We start from the raw sequence: 21,189 nt of genomic DNA, 5'->3' as shown, positions 1-21,189 counted from the left end.
GTGAACCGAGAGGAACGGGGACGGAAGGAGGGTGGCTCAGCAGGGCCCCGAGTCTCACTGACGAACAGGTGGAGATGAGATGTCCGGGTTGTGCACAGTACAAACACACCCCATTCTTTAAACGACGGGACCGCTCAGCTTCGGTGAGACGAGTGCGCCCCAGCTGCATGGGTTCCTCTTCGGGCACAGCACATCTCACGGGGGCAGAGGGGGTAGCCCTCGGGAAGTGTGAGGAATGGATAGTAGAGAGTGCTGGGGATATGGAACTCCCTGTCCTCTCCCTACGCCGCTCACGTAGGCGGTTATCCAGCCGGATAGAAACGGAGATAATTTCGTCCAGAGTCTCAGCCTCCTCCCTAGTAGCCAGCTAATCCTTGATGGACTCACCGAGACCAGAAAGAAAAATCCCACGTAGAGACTTATCATTCCAGCCCGATCTTGCTGCATAAGTCCTAAACTCTACGGAGAACTCAGCTACACTGCGAGAGCCCTGGCGTAAGGAAATAAGGCGTTTGGCGGTGTCCCCTCCCTCCACGGGGTGATCAAAAACCTTCCTCATTTCCGCAACAAAAAGATCAAAATTATCCCTGACTTGAGAATCACTGTCCCATACTGCTGAGGCCCACGCTAAGGCATTCCCCTTAAGTGACCCCATAATGTAAGCTATCTTAGCCTTCTCAGTGGGGTAGGTGAGGGGTTGTTGACTGAAGACTAGGGAACACTGAATCAAAAAGGCCCTGCACGTACCCATGTCCCCGGCGTAGCGTTCGGGCGCAGGAATGAGAGGTTCTCGGGCTCGTGGCAGGTGTGCTGGGGAAGTGGGGGCAGGCGGAGGAGTCGTAAGCAGTCGGGGTTCCGGTGTGTGGGGAACCAATGCATCCAGTTGTGCGGCCATCAGAGTGACTCGGGTGGCGATGTTTTTGAAGGCTTCCATAGCGTCCCGGAGGGCTTGGCTGTGCTCGGCAATCTGAGTGCCTTGAGTGGCGAGAGCTCCGTGGACTTTTGCCATGTCCGCTGGGTCCATGTTGGCCAGATCGTTCTGTTATGTTCTGCGATGCTGAACCCAAGAGCAGACAGAGGCGAAGTTCCAGAGAGTACAAAAGGGGTTTATTGAACGAAGGGGAAGCAGGTAGTTGAAGGGGAAGCCGGAGGGAGAGCGAGATCGGCGAGCTGGAGTGAGGGATCCGAGTTACTGCAGGCAGAGGAACAAAAGTTAGCTGAGGTCCGAAAAAACAACGAGAGACTTCAATACGAGAACGAAGGTAACACATAAACTGAGCCAGTCACGTATAGTTACCACGGTAGAGTAGAGTACGATCTGGCGCCGACCGCGGGGAATCCAAGGGTAGATGAAGGGGGTTGATTGGGGATCAGGAACAGGTGAGTGTGATTGTTGATGAGGACCAGGTGTGAGGTGAGGCGACAGGAGGAGTGGCAGACCAGGGGGAGGGGAACACAGCAGGCTGCTGTGACCACAACAGTAAGTAAGTAAGTAAGTAAGTAAGTAAGTAATTCTTATTTGTATAGCGCTTTTCCAGACCAGGGTCACAAAGCGCTTAAACAATCAAAACAATATTCAATAAAGTATATATTTTAAAGATCAAGATAAAACTGATAACACAACAGGAGTTCCAGAAAATCAAGGAAAAGCCTGAACAAATAAAAACGTCTTAAGATGTTTATTAAAGGAGTCAGTAGACTCCATCAAGCACAAAGAGAGAGGAAGATTGTTCCAAAGCTTAGGAGCAACAGCCTGAAAAGATTTCTCTCCTCTGGTTCTGAACCTTGTGCGAGGAACCATAAGTAGATTCTGATCCACAGACCTCAGAGACCGAGCTGGGGTGTAAGGCTGGATCAGATCAGTGATGTAAGGAGGAGCCTGACCATGAATAGTTCTGAAAGTAAGAACCAGAATTTTAAAGTTTATCCTAAAAGAAACTGGAAGCCAGTGAAGAGTTTTAAGGATCGGAGAAATGTGAGTTCTTCTACTTGAGCGGGTTAGAATTCTCGCTGCAGAGTTCTGAATCAACTGCAGGCGAGACAGCTCCTTCTTGTTAAGACATGGAAACAAACTGTTACAATAGTCCAGACGAGAAGAAACAAACGCATGGATTACAAGCTCCAGATCCTGTTCCGACAACATTTTCCTAAGTTTAGAGATTTTTATCAGTTGAAGGAAACAGTTTCTGGTTCCAGGATTATCATATCTGTCAGCGAAGGCCCTGCTGGGACCCGCTACATATTATTAGCTCCTCCAGCACTGAAACTAGTAAATAAAAATATATTTTCAAACCCCATATTTTCTCTTTTTCGGTCAAATAAAAAAAAAGAAGAAAAAGTGCATTTTATGTATGATGTATTCATATATTTAATTTAACTTTTCAAAGAGATAATTAAAAGCTTATTGAAACATGTGTGTGCAGGGTTCCAAAGAAAACTGGCTGAAGGAATACCTGGACATGATTGCGGGAGTGTTGAGCCTCCAGGATGTTCCGGCCATACAGATGCAAGTCGTCACACTGGCCTCCTCGTATCCCGACCTCAGGTACCAAAATACAAACTTTATCAGGACGAGTATAAAGTCCAGACCAAAAGATCGATGTCATGCTAGAATAACCTGCCATTTATCGAATCGTGTCCATTTCTTTCCAGTGAAAAACACGTGTCCGCTCTACTGAAACTCAAGACAAACATCTCCAGGGAGGACCGACAGACGGTGAAAAGTATTCTGAACGATACGTTAAGAGAAATCAAAGTGTCCCCTACTCATGTTTTCTTCTTTAAAATTATCATTCCAAATTCCAATAAATACTGCAGATTAATCCCTTGAAATTTTAATTAATTTTTGTTCTTGCTCATGAGGCCACAATATTTTTTTTGTTTAGAAGAGAGAACGGGTTGTCTTGCATTTCATTTTTAAAATCAAGAGAAAGGGAAAATGTCCCATATCCTGCCCGTGTGCCTTCAAATTGAAGTTGTATTAGTTTCCTTGGTCTAAAAATCAAGTTCAAGTCTGTCTTTTGGAATATCTTACTGCTCAAAGCACAGTCTTATTAAAAAGGGAAAATACTGCTATATAAAATAATATATAAATATAAACATATTGCTTCTGGCGCCGCCAAGTGTCCCTAAAGTGTAGCTGCCGGCCACAACATACTATGCATTTGTTTACAAAACAAGATAAATTCTCTTGTTGAGTCAGTTTAAAAGATTATCATTAAGAAAAACAGGAGTTCTAATGTCATGTGCCGAGGTGTCAAATGAATGTTGTTATTGACGCACCGTTCTAGAACAATACCTGGACGTCATCAATGTAAGATGTACTGCCTTCTCAGCCAACTTGTTTCCTTGTTTTTATTTACTATGAATGATGGCTGAACCGAGACGAGTTGGCGAAGACTTCAGAAGCAGAAGTTACTGTAAACACGTCCGCTGAGAATCACCGCTGCAGGGAAAAGGAGGAGAGGAAAAGCCCTCTGAAGGACAGGGAATGGCCCCACATTCCAGTCATGGTCCATAAAAATAGTTTCCTATTTATTTTATTAATTTATCTTAAAATATGACAGTCCTGGATTAAGAGTTAGCCACTTAGCATTTAGCTTGCTAGCTCTTTATACGGGACCTCTGTTGAACTTTTAGTGTATATTTAAACTCATAAACGAGGGAAACGTCTACTTCTTTGTAACAAGATGGCCCCAGATTTCTCTTTTAATTTCTGCATAAAGAGTATAAAGAGTTAAACTTTCAGACACATGCTACATGTTTAAAACAGACCATTTATTAGTTCATAATTTTCTTTCCTGTTTTTGTAAAATATACTTTATAGGACTATTAGCTGTTTAGCATTCAGTTTATCCGTCAAACAGAGTTTTATTTTGGCGGGACACGTCCCGTAAATGGCTCTATAAACAATAAAGGTTCTCGAGCCCTGATGTAGACAACATCATCTGCTGCATTCAAAAAGACTTTTTGATTAAAAATAATTTATTTACACTCAACATATGTACAGCAGTTAAAACAGCGGCTTTAGATGATAAGATTCTTCTTCTTTCTCTCCCTCTTGTGTTTCCTTCCCTGCACACAGAGAAACAAAAAGATTAATAAAACACTTACCAAAAGAGAAAGAGAGAAAATAAAGTGATTTACATAATTGTTGCCCGCCGACCAGTCTGGGTGTTTCTCGGCGTGCATTCTTCTCTCATCCTTTGCCATCCCATAGTAAAAATCCTTGTCTGGAGACGACAACTTCCGCCACTGTAGAAACAGGGAAAACAGGTCGTCAAACAAGAGCTTTTCGGACTTGTTCAAATCTGGCTGTGTTCTAGACACTCACCATGTGCCCCAGGATGGTGTTGGTCTCGGCACTATCTTTCGGCTTCATGGTGTTTTTTACCATCTGCCTGTTCTCCCTCATGAACACCATGAAGGCGTTCGCTGGTCTCTTGACGTACGGTCTGGCCCCACAGCATCTGGTGGAACATCATATCATTGCCATTAGATCTATGTTATGAGTTAAGTGTGCATTTAGATGAATCAAACGTGAGGACTAACGTGGAAGAGCAGGCCTGAGGCGGAGAAGGAGCGCGGCTGGAGGTCGACCTGATGTTCTGATTGTTGCTAGAATGAAAAGGAAAGTTAATTTCAAGACGATATTTAAGACGTGGAGTTGGATATGAACATGTGTGACACTTACAAAAAGACGAGCGGGCTCATGACTTCCACAGCTGGTGGCGGCTGAACCCAGAACCCTGGGGGGACTCCACTGTTGACCCAAGTCAACCCAGCTGGGACTTGATGGTAGTGCCTTAGTGTGTTCTCTGACAGCACTCGTCCAAACGATGGAACCGTCGTGGCTCCACATTGGAAGGGTTTGGTTTCAGGGGCCGTCGTCATCTTGAACTCTGAGGTCAAGTCCTTCTCCAACTGCTCGACATCAACCTCTTCAATGAGTTTGAGCAAGAGCAGATCGTCGTGAGCAGCAGAGTCCAAATCAGGAGCAGACGGAAGGTCCCCGATCATGGACAGGAACGTGGAGTGGACTGTGTCCGACTCCATGCTTGGATCAGTCCAATCGGACGAGAAGCTGCTCAGATCGATAGTGACGAGGTCCATCGTTGAAATCATCTGTACAAAAAAAGTCATTTATAATTCTTTAAGAAATATAATTAAATTATAATTAAAACATAAACCTTAACTGTTGAAACAACACTTTCTAGGCAACGTGTATTATGTATTATGGATTATTGTGATGTTACTAACATTGATCTGTGGTAATAAACTGTACAATAATTTTCCTACTTGTACAAATAAATACATTTATATTTATAATATTTCTTGCTGTTTTAATTAACATGTCAAAGTAATTAAGTTACTGCCTAATTCAAACGAGTCATTTACATTTAAATTACGTTAAAAGTAGTTTTTATTGACATGTGTGTTGAGTGACGTTGGATCAGTTGTGGGATTGTTAGCAAAAATGTGGCTAAAGCAGAACTATGATGGACTCAATTGGAAAAGGTGATACTTACCGAAGGTCCGATGCGAAATACGGTAAATCCAGGTGGAAATTACATTTTATATCGCTTCGATAAAGACGCATTAAAGGCCTCGTGTACGTCATCATTGACGCAGGTTCAGGTGTCAGCCAATCAGAAGCGAGCGTTCGTCCACTTGCAGGTGTCATCGCCGTCATGTTTTCGTACATCGGTGAGGACTCGATGTTCCGTGAGTGACCGTTTTTTGTTGTTTATTTGTTTCATTTCTTAGACGACTTGTTTGTTACCTTCTCTTCAAAGTTTTTGATTCAAGTTTGTACTTGTCACTCGGCTAACACTAAAACTAGCCGTTACACTTGTCAACGTTGACCACGACAACCTTTTTATCCTGTTGAGATCCTTGTGTCGCTACACGGGGAAATAAACATCTCACTATCGTCGATATGGTTTAATTAATCTATCAATTTGGCTTATTATTTTCGAAACTTATTCGTTTATTTAATCCCACCTCTGTAGCATGATGTTAGCATGTAGCTAAGCTAATGCCGCCTTATTTCACCTATTTTTTCGCACATGTGTCACTCACTACCAGAACCTAGTAGATAAAGATTAGTTAATAAACAACGATTGTGATTGAATTTTTCATTATTACTCGAAAACAACTTATTTAGGAGTAGTTTTCCGTTTTTCCCCGTTTTGTTTTTCTAATGGTGTCCAGCAGGGGGCAGTATCTCTGGTGTGACGCTAAAGTTTAAACCCAATTTACTTAATTAAATCTTGTTTTTTATTATATTCATGTTTTTGGTGCTGTTTCTTATTGTTAAATAATGTTTGTTTTTTACTATTATTTAAAGAATAGTGTCGCTACTCTCAGTCTGAAACGTGTTATGTCCATAAAGATCATTATTATTAATAATCATTGAGAAGCTCGAAAAGAACATGTGAGGAAATATCGTATTTGGTAATAAGTTTTTATCCATCTATTACACATTTTTACATCATTTGGCTGCAGCAAACATTGATTAAAAATGTAAAATGACTTCATTTTCAATTTCACGTAGAGAAACCAAACAGGAACACAACAAATTAGAACCGATTGAAGATCCAAATGTTTTTTTTTTATAAAATAAGAATAACTAAACATGAGGAAAAAGTTGTTGTTGTTGAGAAGAAATGTCTACTTTCTGTTTTGTATTTACTTAATTATCCATTTACCATGAAACCTGAAAATTGAATCTTGTTTTTAATCATATTCCTTTTTGGTGCTGTTCTGGGTGCTGCTGCTCTCCTGCAGAAGATCCTGGAGGTGGATATAAATCTGCCGGTGGTAAAGGTCGAGCAGATGACCCGCCGCTCCTGATTCCATTTCTGGCGTCAGTCTCACAAGCTTAGTTTGAACGTCAGTCTGAACAGCTAGTAGATGCTTTTCAAGGTTCGTATCATCTTTCACTTCCATCCCTTTGAACTGTTGATCCACAAATGTGTCAATGACTTTTATTTCCTCCTTAGGATCTTCATCATCTGATAGTAGAAATCCTTGTCCTGCGACGACAACTTCCGCCACTGTAGAAACAGGAAAACAGGTTGTCAAACAAGAGCTTTTGGGACTTGTACAAATCTGGCTGTGTTTTAGACACTCACCATGTGCCCCAGGATGGTGTTGGTCTCTGCACTGTCTTTAGGCTTCATCGTGTTTTTCACTTTCTCCCTGTTCTCCCTCATGAACACCATGAAGGCGTTCAGGGTCTCTTGACGTAGGGTGGTTTTTTGCCACAACCGCATCAGATCATTGACAACATTAGATCAATTTTATGAGTGAAGGTTGCATTTTTGGAAAAGTAAAAAAAAGCGAGAGAACTAACTGGGAAGTGCAGGCCGGAGGAAGAGAAGGAGCGAAGCCGGAGGTCGGCTGGACGTTCTGGTTGTTGCTGGAATGAGATAGAAAATGATATTTAGAATCAGAATTAATATTAAAAAATGTACAAAAAGGAGACAAAGCTTGTGTGACACTTACAAAAAGGCGAGAGGGTTCATGGTTGGCACTGCTGGAACATTCTGGAGACACAAACACAAAGAAGGTCATGAACAGCTACTACATCAACAGTTGACAGTTGATCAGCCACTGACCTGCTGTTGGAAAACAACGTGTTGTTCGTACGTGTTTCCATGTAAGAAGGGATGAGCCATCATCGGTGGAAGCTGCACCCAGAACCCCGGGGGGGGCGCCAACGTTGATCCATCTCCCTCCTGTCTGGACCGGATGGTTCTGCCCGACAGTGTTCTCCGACAGCACCGGTCTATACGACACGGCACTGTCGGGGCTCCACATTGTAGCGGGTTGATGTCGTACGTTGTCGTGTCGACAAGTCCGGAGGTCGAGTCTTTTCGTGGCTCCAGGGCCTCGACTTCATCGAGGAGTTTCATCAACTCCTCAAAGTCAATTTGAGGAGCAGAGTTGGAATCTGACGGAAGATCCCCGAACATTTCCTGGAGCGTTGAGAGGACAGTGTCCAACTCTTCGCTGGGATCGGTCCACGCCGGAGAGAAACGGCTCGGATTCGGAACAACAAAGTCCATCGTGGAAAGCATCTGTGAAATAGTTAGAAAATGTCATTTATAATTCTTTAATAAATACTCTGAGCAGAAACGTGTCTTTACCTTCTTCAGACGTCTGGAGATACAAGGTGTAAAATATTCTGTTGAACCTGAGATGAAGACAGAAAAAGGAAATTAAAAATATTGCCAGTGGCTCATAAATTAAAGTGTAAGGTGCTAATTTGACAAGGTTTATATTTAACACTTAATGAATGAACAGTTGAGAGCAGCTAGAAATGCAGTATATGTTGTCAGGTGCATTATTATGGGCTGTTTATGATCCAATCCACTGATAAAAATCTAAATATTACATGGATTAACACAAAAAACAATGGATAAATATTTATTATTACAGTTCAGATGTCATTTTGAAAATATATTAAGCTAATAATTCAATCACATGACTTGTTTAATGTTGTTTTTTTATTTTAAAGTAATCAACTTGAATTCATTTTGACACACATACAGTCTTTATAATTTATTTCAACCTAATACTGGGGAAATTGACCATTTATAGTAAATAAACACATACAGTGGATCTTTATTGATAAATAAGTACAAATAAGTTTCAGATCAAATATTTTTTAACCAAAATTAAAACATAAACCTTAACTGTTGAAACAACACTTTCTAGGCAACATGTATTATTGTGATGTTACTATGATCTATCTATGGTAATAAACTGTACAATTATTTTCCTACTTGTACAAATAAATACATTTATATTTATAATATCTCTTGCTGTTTTAATAAACATGTCAAAGTAATTAAGTTAATGCGTAATTCAAACGACTCATATACATTTAAATTACATTAAAAGTATATATACCATATATATATGGTATATATATACCATCTCTAGCCTCAAATCTGCAGGTGGCGTAGTTTAAAGTAACTTACTACTTCAACCAGGTGTCACCTCTCAGTGTCTACTCTCTGTGTCATCTCTCCCTGAAGCCCATCAACTTCCATCTCTCTGCCTCTGCACTACCACTTAGTCTGAAGCAACATGAAAATATTACTGTTTATAAATATACAAATATGTACATAGTTCACATTTTTTATGGTCTTCAGTTTTCCCATGGAATTATAATAACAGCGAAAGCTGCTCTGTTTACAAAGTTATCCCATCCTTCCTTGTGACAAAAAAGTCACCTGATCAAAATTTTCTTTTTTCCTCATATTCCTCATCAAATGACTGATGCAAAAAAAAGAAGGAAAACATTGGGACATCATTCATTGATAGTCAACTCACCTCCGCTTTTGCTCATCAACTTTCATCTCTCCCAGTAACTGTTGTTCCGCTTTGTCTAGACAAACAAACCATGTCTTTTAATCACTAAAAAAACTGTTATTATAATTCCATGGGAAAACTGAAGACCATAAAAAATTTGAACTATGTACATATTTGTACGTTAATAAACAGTAATGTTTTCATGTTGCTTCAGACTAAGTGGAGCGGAGTGCAGAGGCAGAGAGATGGAAGTTGATGGGCTTCAGAGAGAGATGTCACAGAGAGTAGACACTGAGAGGTGACACCTGGTTGACGTAGTAAGTTACTTTAAACTACCCCACCTGCAGATTTGAGGCTAGAGATGGCAACACCGAGCAGCAAGCTGTGTGTGTCCGTTATTTAGCTAAAGGGAGTGTGAAGGAGGCCTTTATTGTGTCGACGTGATATAAAATGCATCAGACCTTCGGTAAGTATCACCTTTTCCAATTGAGTCCATCTTAGTTCTGCTTTAGGCACTTTTTTGCTAAAAAATCCCACAACTGATCCAACGTCACTCAACACACATGTCAATAAAAACTACTTTTAATGTGATTTTGAATGTATATGAATCGTTTGAATTACGCAATAACTTTATTACTTTGACATGTTAACTAAAACAGCAAGAAATATTATAAATATAAATGTATTTATTTGTACAAGTAGGAAAATAATTGTACAGTCTATTACCCCAGATCATTGTTAGTAACATTCCAATAATACACGTTGCCTAGAAAGTGTTGTTTCAACAGTTAAGGTTTATGTTTTAATTTTGGTTAAAAAATATTTGATCTGAAACTTATTTGTACTTATTTATCAATAAAGATCCACTGTATGTGTTTATTTACTGTAAATGGTCAATTTCTCCAGTATTAGGTTGAAATAAACTATAAAGACTGTAAGTGTGTCAAAATTAATTCAAGTTGATTACTTTAAAATAAAAAAACAACATTAAACAAGTCATGTGATTGAATTATTAGCCTAATATATTTTCAAAATGACGTGAACTGTAATAATAAATATTTATCCATTGTTTTTTGTGTTAATCCACATAATATTTAGATTTTTATCAGTGGATTGGATCATAAACAGCCCATAATAATGCACCTGACAACATATACTGCATTTCTAGCTGCTCTCAACTGTTTGTTCATTAAGTGTTAAATATAAACCTTGTCAAATTAGCACCTTACACTTTAATTTATGAGCCATTGGCAATATATTTTAAATTTCTTTTTCTGTCTTCATCTCAGGTTCAACAGAGTATTTTACACCTTGTATCTCCAGACGTCTGAAGAAGGTAAAGACACGTTTCTGCTCAGAGTATTTATTAAAGAATTCTAAATGACATTTTCAAACTATTACACGGATGATTTCCACGATGGACTTCGTTGTTCCGAATCCGAGCAGTTTCTCTCCGGCGTGGACCCTCAACGCTCCAGGAAATATTCGGGGATCTTCCGTCAGATTCCAACTCTGCTCCTCAAATTGACTTTGAGGAGTTGATGAAACTCCTCGATGAAGTCGAGGCCCTGGAGTCACCGGTGCTGTCGGAGAACACTGTCGGGCAGAACTATCCGGTCCAGACAGGAGGGAGATGGATCGACGGTGGCGCCCCCCCCCCCCCCCCGGGGTTCTGGGTGCAGCTTCCACCGATGATGATTCATCCCTTCATACATGGAAACACGTACGAACAACACGTTGTTTTCCAACAGCAGGACAGTGGCTGATCAACTGTCAACTGTTGATGTAGTAGCTGTTCATGACCTTCTTCGTGTTTGTGTCTCCAGAATGTTCCAGCAGTGCCAACCATGAACCCTCTCGCCTTTTTGTAAGTGTCACACAAGTTTTGTCTCCTTTTTGTACATTTTTTAATATTAATTCTGATTCTAAATATCATTTTTCTATCTCATTCCAGCAACAACCCACACTTAACTCATAACATAGATCTAATGGCAATGATCTGATGTTCCACCAGATGCTGTGGGGCCAGAAAACCCTATGTCAAGAGACCACCGAACGCCTTCATGGTGTTCATGAGGGAGAACAGGGAGAAAGTGAAAAACACGATGAAGCCTGAAGATGCAGAGGCCAACACCCTCCTGGGGCACATGGTGAGTGTCTAAAACACAGCCAGATTTGTACAAGTCCGAAAAGCTCTTGTTTGACGACCTGTTTTCCTGTTTATACAGTGGCGGAAGTTGTCGTCGCAGGACAAGGATTTCTACTATCAGATGATGAAGATCCTAAGGAGGAAATAAAAGTCATTGACACATTTGTGGATCAACAGTTCAAAGGGATGGAAGTGAAAGATGATACGAACCTTGAAAAGCATCTACTAGCTGTTCAGACTGACGTTCAAACTAAGCTTGTGAGACTGACGCCAGAAATGGAATCAGGAGCGGCGGGTCATCTGCTCGACCTTCACCACCGGCAGATTTATATCCACCTCCAGGATCTTCTGCAGGAGAGCAGCAGCACCCAGAACAGCACCAAAAAAGGAATATGATTAAAAACAAGATTCAATTTTCAGGTTTCATGGTAAATGGATAATTAAGTAAATACAAAACAGAAAATAGACATTTCTTCTCAACAAAAACAACTTTTACCTCATGTTTAGTTATTCTTATTTTATGAAAAAAAACATTTGGATCTTCAATCGGTTCTAATTTGTTGTGTTCCTGTTTGGTTTCTCTACTTAACATTGAAAATGAAGTAATTTTACATTTTTAATCTATGTTTGCTGCAGCCAAATGATGTAAAAATGTGTAATAGATACATAAAAACTTTTTACCGAATACGATCTTTCCTCACATGTTCTTTTCGAGCTTCTCAATGATTATTAATAATAATGATCTTTATGGACATAACACGTTTCAGACTGAGAGTAGCGACATTATTCTTTAAATAATAGTAAAAAACTAACATTATTTAACAATAAGAAACAGCACCAACAACATTAATATAATAAAAAACAAGATTTAATTAAGTAAATTGGGTTTAGACTTTGGCGTCACACCGAGGTACTGCCCCCTGCTGGACACCATTTGAAAAACAAAACGGAAAACTACTCCTAAATAAGTTGTTTTCGAGTAATAATGCAAAATTCAATTACAATCGCTGTTTATTAACTAACCTTTATCTACTAGGTTCTGGTAGTGAGTGATACATGGGCGAAAAATTAGGTGAAATAAGGCGGCATTAGCTTAGCTACATGCTAACGTCATGCTACAGAGGTTGGATTAAATAAACGAATAAGCTTCGAAAATAATAAGCCAAATTGATAGATTTATTAAACCATATCGACGATAGTGAGATGTTTATTTCCCCGTGTAGCGACACAAGGATCTCAACAGGATAAAAAGGTTGTCGTGGTCAACGTTGACAAGTGTAACGGCTAGTTTTAGTGTTGTGACAAGTACAACCTTGAATCAAAAACTTCGAAGAGAAGGTAACAAACAAATCTTTTAAGAAATGAAACAAATAAACAACAAAAAACGGTCACTCACGGAACATCGAGTCCTCACCGATGTACGAAAACATGACGGCGATGACACCTGCAAGTGGACGAACGCTCGCTTCTGATTGGCTGACACCTGAACCTGCGTCAATGATGACGTACACGAGGCCTTTAATGCGTCTTTATCGAAGCGATATAAAAGGTAATTTCCACCTGGATTTACCGTATTTCGCATCGGACCTTCGGTAAGTATCACCTTTTCCAATTGAGTCCATCTTAGTTCTGCTTTAGCCACATTTTTGCTAACAATCCCACAACTGATCCAACGTCACTCAACACACACGTCAATAAAAAATACTTTTAATGTAATTTAAATGTAAATGACTCGTTTGAATTAGGCAGTAACTTAATTACTTTGACATGTTAATTAAAACAGCAAGAGATATTATAAATATAAATGTATTTATTTGTACAAGTAGTACAATTATTGTACAGTTTATTACCACAGATCATTGTTAGTAACATCACAATAATACACGTTTCCTAGTAAGTGTTGTTTCAACAGTTAAGGTTTATGTTTTAATTTTGGTTTAAACATATTTTATCTGATCAATAATCTGTTGTACAGATGATTTCAACAATGGACCTCGTCACTATCGATCTGAGCAGCTTCTCGTCCGAGTGGACTGATCCCAGCACGGAGTCGGACACAGTCCACTCCACGTTCCTGTCCATGATCGGGGACCTTCCGTCTGCTCCTGATTTGGACTCTGCTGCTCAAGACGATCTGCTCTTGCTCAAACTCATTGAAGAGGTTGATGTCGAGCAGTTAGAGAAAGACTTGACCTCAGAGTTCAAGATGACGACGGCCCCTGAAACCCACCCCTTCCAATGTGGAGCCACGACGGTTCCATCGTTTGGACGAGTGCTGTCAGAGAACACACTAAGGCACTACCATCAAGTCCCAGCTGGGTTGACTTGGGTCAACAGTGGAGTCCCCCCAGGGTTCTGGGTTCAGCCGCGACCAGCTGTGGAAGTCATGAGCCCGCTCGTCTTTTTGTAAGTGTCACACATGTTCATATCCAACTCCACGTCTTAAATATCGTCTCGAAATTAACTTTCCTTTTCATTCTAGCAACAATCAGAACATCCAGAAGACCTCCAGCCGCGCTCCTTCTCCGCCTCAGGCCTGCTCTTCCACGTTAGTCCTCACGTTTGATTCATCTAAATGCACACTTAACTCATAACATAGATCTAATGGCAATGATATGATGTTCCACCAGATGCTGTGGGGCCAGACCGTACATCAAGAGACCAGCGAACGCCTTCATGGTTTTCATGAGGGAGAACAGGCAGATGGTAAAAAACACCATGAAGCCGAAAGATAGTGCCGAGACCAACACCATCCTGGGGCACATGGTGAGTGTCTAGAACACAGCCAGATTTGAACAAGTCCGAAAAGCTCTTGTTTGACGACCTGTTTTCCCTGTTTCTACAGTGGCGGAAGTTGTCGTCTCCAGACAAGGATTTATACTATGGGATGGCAAAGGATGAGAGAAGAATCCACTCCGAGAAACACCCAGACTGGTCGGCGGGCAATAATTATGTAAATAACTTTATTTTCTCTCTTTCTCTTTTGGTAAGTGTTTTGTTAATCTTTTTGTTTCTCTGTGTGCAGGGAAGGAAACACAAGAGGGAGAGAAAGAAGAAGAATCTTATCATCTAAAGCCGCCGTTTTAACTGCTGTACATATGTTGAGTGTAAATAAATTATTTTTAATCAAAAAGTCTTTTTGAATGCAGCAGATGATGTTGTCTACATCAGGGCTCGACAACCTTTATTGTGTAAAGAGCCATTTACGGGTCGTGTCCCGCCAAAATAAAACTCTGTTTGACGGATAAACTGAATCCTAAAAAGCTAATAGTCCTATAAAGTATATTTTACAAAAACAGGAAAACTTATTAAACTTATTAAATTTGAAGGAACACTTGCAGGATATGAGAAATTGTCCCTTTCTCTTGTCCCTTGATTTTAAAAATGAAACGCAAGACAATCCGTTCTCTTTTCTAAAAAAAAAAAAAGTCCACCCTTTATTCCAAACATTTTTAATTTAGAAAAAACATAAGTATTTTCAAATATTTACAATGTACAAGTTGCCTTGTAAACAATACACAACATTTGCAAATATTATATTAAGAAATATACACTTTTATTTTCAAATATCATCCCTTAAAAATATTGTGGCCACATGAGCAAGAACATAAATTAATTACAATTTCAAGGGATTAATCTGCAGTATTTATTGGAATTTGGAATGATAATTTTAAAGAAGAAAACATGAGTAGGGGACACTTTGATTTCTCTTAACATATCGTTCAGAATACTTTTCACCGTCTGTCGGTCCTCCCTGGAGATGTTTGTCTTGAGTTTCAGTAGAGCGGACACGCGTTTTTCACTGGAAAGAAATGGACACGATTCGATAAATGACAGGTTATTCTAAAATGGCATCGATCTTTTGGTCTGGACTTTATACTCGTCCTGATAAAGTGGGGATACGAGGAGGCCAGTGTGACGACTTGCATCTGTATGGCCGGAACATCCTGGAGGCTCAACACTCCCGCAATCATGTCCAGGTATTCCTTCAGCCAGTTTTCTTTGGACCCCTGCACACACATGTTTTAATAAGCTTTTAATTATCTCTTTGAAAAGTTAAATTAAATGTTTTTTTTATATTGAAAAGTTGAATTTATTTTAATTGAAAAATCTTTTTCAATAATTAGTATATTTAAAGGTAAGTAAGTAAGTAAGTGTTATTTGTAAAGCGCTTTTCGAGGCTAGACCATGAATAGCTCTTAAAGTAAGAACCAGAAATTTCAAATTGATCTTGAAAGAAACTGGCAGCCATTGAGAAACTGACAGCCATTGAAGAGTTTTAAGGATTGGAGAAATGTGAGTTCTTCTACTAGAGTGGGTCAGAATTCTTACAAAAATGTATTGCATGAAACCAAACACACCCTGTTTCATTTTACAATATCGGTTTTCATGGCATCAATCATAATGTCATCAGCAAAGGGACAATGAAATCCCGCGAGATTCTGGCGATAACTGAGGACGAGAGGATACACTCAACATATAAAGGTCATTTATATTATAGTTCAATTGGTAGCCTTTTAAATAACTATAAATATAATGAATGTTTATGTTTTGTTTAGGCTACGATTAAAAATAAAAAAAGAAATCAGAAAATGTATTTTTGAATTATTGGAATTAAAATATCAAACTCTACAGTAAAAAAACAATTAATTAATTTTGAAAGTATTCAAAAAATTGTAACCACAAAATCAACCTTTCGATATATACACATTATTGAATTCAATTATTTAAAAGAAACAATTAAATGCTTAAACAACAACATTTCAATAAAAACAAGTTTAAGGTTAAATTCAACATATTCTAATGTCACTGAACTACGTCCATAGTTTCACCACAGTTTCTCACCTGATCACTGAACCAACGTTGTAAAGTGTCGGCGTCGCTCGTCACTCTGTCGAAGGCCTCCTGCTGCTGAGCCCGACTCCTCAGCTTCACGTCTCCCTTCAGCAGCCGTCTGACGTATTCCACCGTCACCTCCTGGTGCAGCTGTCCGATCAACTCCTGAAGACACGGATCATGAGTCTTAGCTCGTGAAAACCTTTTTTTTTTTAGCTCTTTTTTATTACCTGGTGAGAAGATTCAGGGGATGATCATCTTGTCGAACGTTGACGAGTGCAGCCAATCGTGGGTTCCAAGCTTTCTGTGGTTTGGCTGGGGCGACACAAGTGATGGATTTTTATTTTGATCACCTGTACGTCTGTTATTGACACTCACCTTGAGCGCCTGGTGGACCGGGCTCAGTAGGAACTGGTGCGCCGATTGTTTCATGTCGGCCAGGACGCTCATGCATCTCTCTCGAACGTCGTCCAGGATCATGGAGCTCTTCTTCAAAATAAAATCCCTGCAGACACATGACAGTTGAGTCACATGACCACCTCGCGGTCACACCCTGAAGTCGGAGGCTCCACCTGAATTGTTGAATCCATCCGAGGTTGGCTTTGATGAACGGTTTTCTGCTCCACTTGTTTTGCTTCATGACGTCCTCCTGGAAGTCCTTGAAACTAAAACATTAATTCATTTGAATCTTTTTTCTTTTGACGTGAGAGACGTTACCTGCACAGCGAGTCGCTCAGTTCAAGTTATACACTGGACCTTCTCTCTATCACCCACGACCATTCCCGCTGAGGTCAGCATTCCGTTGATGAGCTGAAGTGTGAAAATGAAGTCATGGTTTGAAACGTTACCGCTACTAGATTTAGCCAAAAGAATCCTTTTTTTTCAAATACCTGAATGATGTCATAGGACATGGTGAAGCTTCCGTCCTTCTTTGTCGGCTCGCTTTTCCACGATTCCCTCGCTTCCGCCAGGACTTGACTGATGAACGTCGTCATCTCTGCCTGATCAAACCAAAAAAAGCTTGATACGTTATCAATCACGAGTTATGATTAAATCCTACAATCTTAGGTGTATAAATAGAAAAGTGTTAAAGATCAACCGAGACATCTTATCTATAAAAACATTTGTTCCAAAGGTTGTTAAAGTCATAATACGTAAGTTTGAAAAAAAAAATGTTGGCTCCCCCTGTGTCAGAAAAATATAACTGCAATGCTGTCAAATCAGTCAACCATGCCTGTTCAAAATGACAACAATCGAACAGAAAATACATTTGAAAAAAAAAGGTTTTAAGAAAGAACTTTTTTTTTAATACTTTTTTAATTTGTAGGTATTTTTTTTTATCTGTGTATTGTTTTGTTGTTTAAGCGCTTTGTGACCCTGGTTTATGGAATAGGGAAATTCAGATTTTTTAATTATTGGAATCAAAATATCAAACTCTATATGTAAAAAAAAAAATTCATTAACTGTGAAAGTATTTTTAAAAATGTATTAAATAATTCAATAACTTTGTGTAGTTTTGTCTCTCAGGACAAACCTGATGATGAATGAATAATGAATGGAAATTACTTTTGTCTTGCCCATCAAAGTTGTCTTCAATGAAACGATTCACTAGTTACTAAATTAAGTCATATTGTAAGGGGTGGAGTCAATTTATACAACTTATATTTATAATAAACAAATGGTAAATTACATGTTTTTTCTTGTCTTGGCCACCTGAAACAAAATAACAATGCTTGGAAAATGTTTGTTTTTTTATCTTATTCTTCAATAATGTTTTACAAGCTTATATTACTGTGTAGTTAATGTGTAAATATACCTGTTGTTTGCTCAGGTACTGCTCCTGCAGCGACGCCACCATGTGGTCAGGCAGCAGACTTCCTAGACCTTCAAAGTTGATCTCTGGCGCCAAAAGAGGGTTCTTAAACAGTCTTATAGAATAAGAAGATTATATTGATAAATATAAAATCACTTTAATTTCCAGTTAAAAACAAAGAAGGAAGTTCAAGGTAGGAATAGCATTGGTGGGGAGTTGGACGGGCAACTTACCCAGGATAATAGTCAGTGACCCATTGCAGCAGGAACTTGCAGTCCTCATCCCCCAGCCCGAACTCTGCAATCTCCTCCAAGCCTTTGCTCATTTACTGGTGGTACAGCTCGGCATAGAACTGACAGATGTCCATCTCCGGAGGGTAGCAGCTCTTGACCACCTTCACGACCGTCAGCAGGTCCTCCTTCATCTGCAGGCCCATGCTGTGGATCTTCGCCTGGAGGCAGTTCTGCTTCACCGGACTGCTGAGACCGACGGGTTCTCCATTCGCTCCTCCACCAGGCTGGTGAGCACTTGGTCGTGTTGTTGCCTCCATCTGCTCTGCCTCCAGGATGGCGCCGACCCGGCCATTTGATCCACCAGTTGGTCCTGCTCCTCCTGCAGCTGGACTGCTTTCACGGCGGACACTAACACGGCCGCTTCTTGTTCCCCCTTCAGAGACTCTTGGTCTATATGGTCTGGATCACGAGAGTCTCCAGGATTTTCTGGTCCGAAACAAGCTTGAGGACTTTTTTGTCTTCCTCTGATTGACCAAACAGAAGCTTCTCTTTGTCCACCAGCTGAAGTGCTGCCTCGTAAAAGTGAGATTGCTCCAGGTCTTGGTCAAAAGAGACGACTGGAAGAGAAACAAATAAGTGGTTAGATATTGAGCGTTCCTTCTGACCTTTGCTGACTGGCCATATTTTGGGGAACCTCCAACCTCCGGCTGGGCTTCCCTCTGGGATCGGTGGCACGTGTGACGCCGCTGACCTTGACCGGAGCCTCATTCAAGCCGTTTGCTCTGCAGGAAAACCATAATACAGCGTTTAAATGACAAAAGGGTTTTTTCCATTCATACATGATTTTTTCTTACACTTCTGAATATTTTAAGATGCTGAACAATCATTTTTAAGAACAAAAAAACCCATTATTTGCCATTTTTTAACCTCATCTAGAGCCTGATATTTAATTATTGGCACTAAACTGACAAACATTATCAACTTCAACTTCTATCCTCAGCCAGATTTTATGTTAAAATACATTTACATTTACACAGAAATTCAAAACACATTGTTAACGCAAACATCCTACTCACCAGATTTGTTCGTTTTGAGAGGATTCTCTTCCAAGCAGCCTTTGGCTGATGTGAGCTCCTGGAAGTTACAGTCGGGGAAATAACTCTCTGGTCCTCTGAGCGTTGGAGGATTTCTGAGGCTACAGGCTCCTCCCACTTTCCTCCCACCCCTTGCGTGCACACACCCACGCACTCATCGTACTTTCACCTTCACTTTTGTCTCGTTGTTTGCACAAGCATGCTTCTACTTTTCATGCGGCACCTTCATTCCAGGGCAGCAACATTTGGATGACTTTGCCAGGTGTTATTGTGAATAAAGGTCACAATTTAAATCCAAGTCAAAGTTTCAGGTCAAACAAAAATTCAATTAATTAATTTCATGCAAGGTCAATAAAAAAACTTTTTTTTCAAGATATCTTTGCATTTATTTTCCTTATTATTTTTGATTTATCTTCGTTTTAGCTTCATGTCATTTTATTACTTCATTTTCATTCAAATTTCGTTTTTTATATTGAGGGGCATTTTTATCCGTCTGAGACTCGGTTTAGATCCTCTACCCTCAAAGAAGTTAACCTTGACTTGACTTTTCACTTTGATTTAAAAAATAAATCAAAAGATCTTCATAGTCGTTTCTCCTTTCAACCTTTTAGAAAATGAAAATAAAACGAGACAAAACTGAAAAGATGTTCCACAGTGTAGTCGGTTTCAAAATAACTTTTAAAAAGTGAACAAATATGCAGTGGTGGAGGTTGTTCACCTTGACCCTGAGACAACACAAGGGATACCACAAACACATTTGTTTTAGGGCCTTCGGGGTCACCTTGACCCCCAGACAACACTAGTTCAAATTCCCGTTCTGGAGACTCTAATTATCTCCATGAACAAAATAAAAATCAAATCATAGCTTTTTATCCATTATATTGTAAATCTAAATAAACAAGGATCAAAAATGAATGATTTGAAAATTATACCTTCAGGGTAATATTATAATCATAGTTATTATATTCAAAAGTTAATACATCTAAAATGCACTTTTTATTTTTATTTGACCGAAAAAGAGAAAATATTGTGTATGAAAATATATATTTATTGACTAGTTTCAGTGCTGGAGAAGCTAATAATATGTAGCGGGTCCCAGCAGGGCCTTCGCTGACAGATATGATAATCCTGGAATTACAATGGACATGAACGACACCGGACCACAAGTGCTCATGAACCAAGTCTCTTGGATTATCTTTATTCACATATTTTCATTAAACTGCAATCGTGACTCTTCCTTTGTTCTTTTTCTTTTGCATTAGCAATGGTTTAAAAACCACTTTCAAAGTACATTTACATAAATGTCAATTTTACAATTTTCCTTTGAAAACAAACCATGTCTTTTAATCACTAATCATTTTCTTGTTATCAATCATTCCTTCACTTCCAACATACACCCTTCATTCTTTCATCAAGAATAATAATCGTACATTATGTACAGTAGATGCCATAAGTGAACACTTAATAAAACAAAATGAATCTCTTTTGCAGTTTAACTCGCCAAAACGGTATAACATATTTATTTCTGCGCGTGCTTTCAACCAGGGCGGCTCCTATAACTGGTCTGAACTTCATAGCACACAAATGCACAATTCAGACTCACACACCACACACACACGACTATTTTAACAAATTAAATATTACCGCACAAAAGTCAAGGAGTCAAAAGAAAAATACACACAGAAGCATTTAACTACGGCCACGGACGCCATTTTAGTAATCGCCACGATCATGAACCGC

At 39.6% G+C, this 21,189-nt stretch overlaps 1 pseudogene; it reads right to left on the bottom strand.

The window, feature by feature from the left end:
- Window positions 1–14,678: 14,678 nt before the first annotated feature.
- LOC148071563 (tumor necrosis factor alpha-induced protein 2-like) lies at window positions 14,679–19,647 on the bottom strand (annotated as a pseudogene).
- Between the last annotated feature and the right edge of the window lie 1,542 nt (window positions 19,648–21,189).

This window comes from Callionymus lyra, chromosome 9, assembly GCF_982586985.1.
Source record: "Callionymus lyra chromosome 9, fCalLyr1.hap1.1, whole genome shotgun sequence".
NCBI lineage: Eukaryota > Metazoa > Chordata > Actinopteri > Syngnathiformes > Callionymidae > Callionymus > Callionymus lyra.
This window is presented reverse-complemented; position numbering and strand designations above follow the sequence as displayed.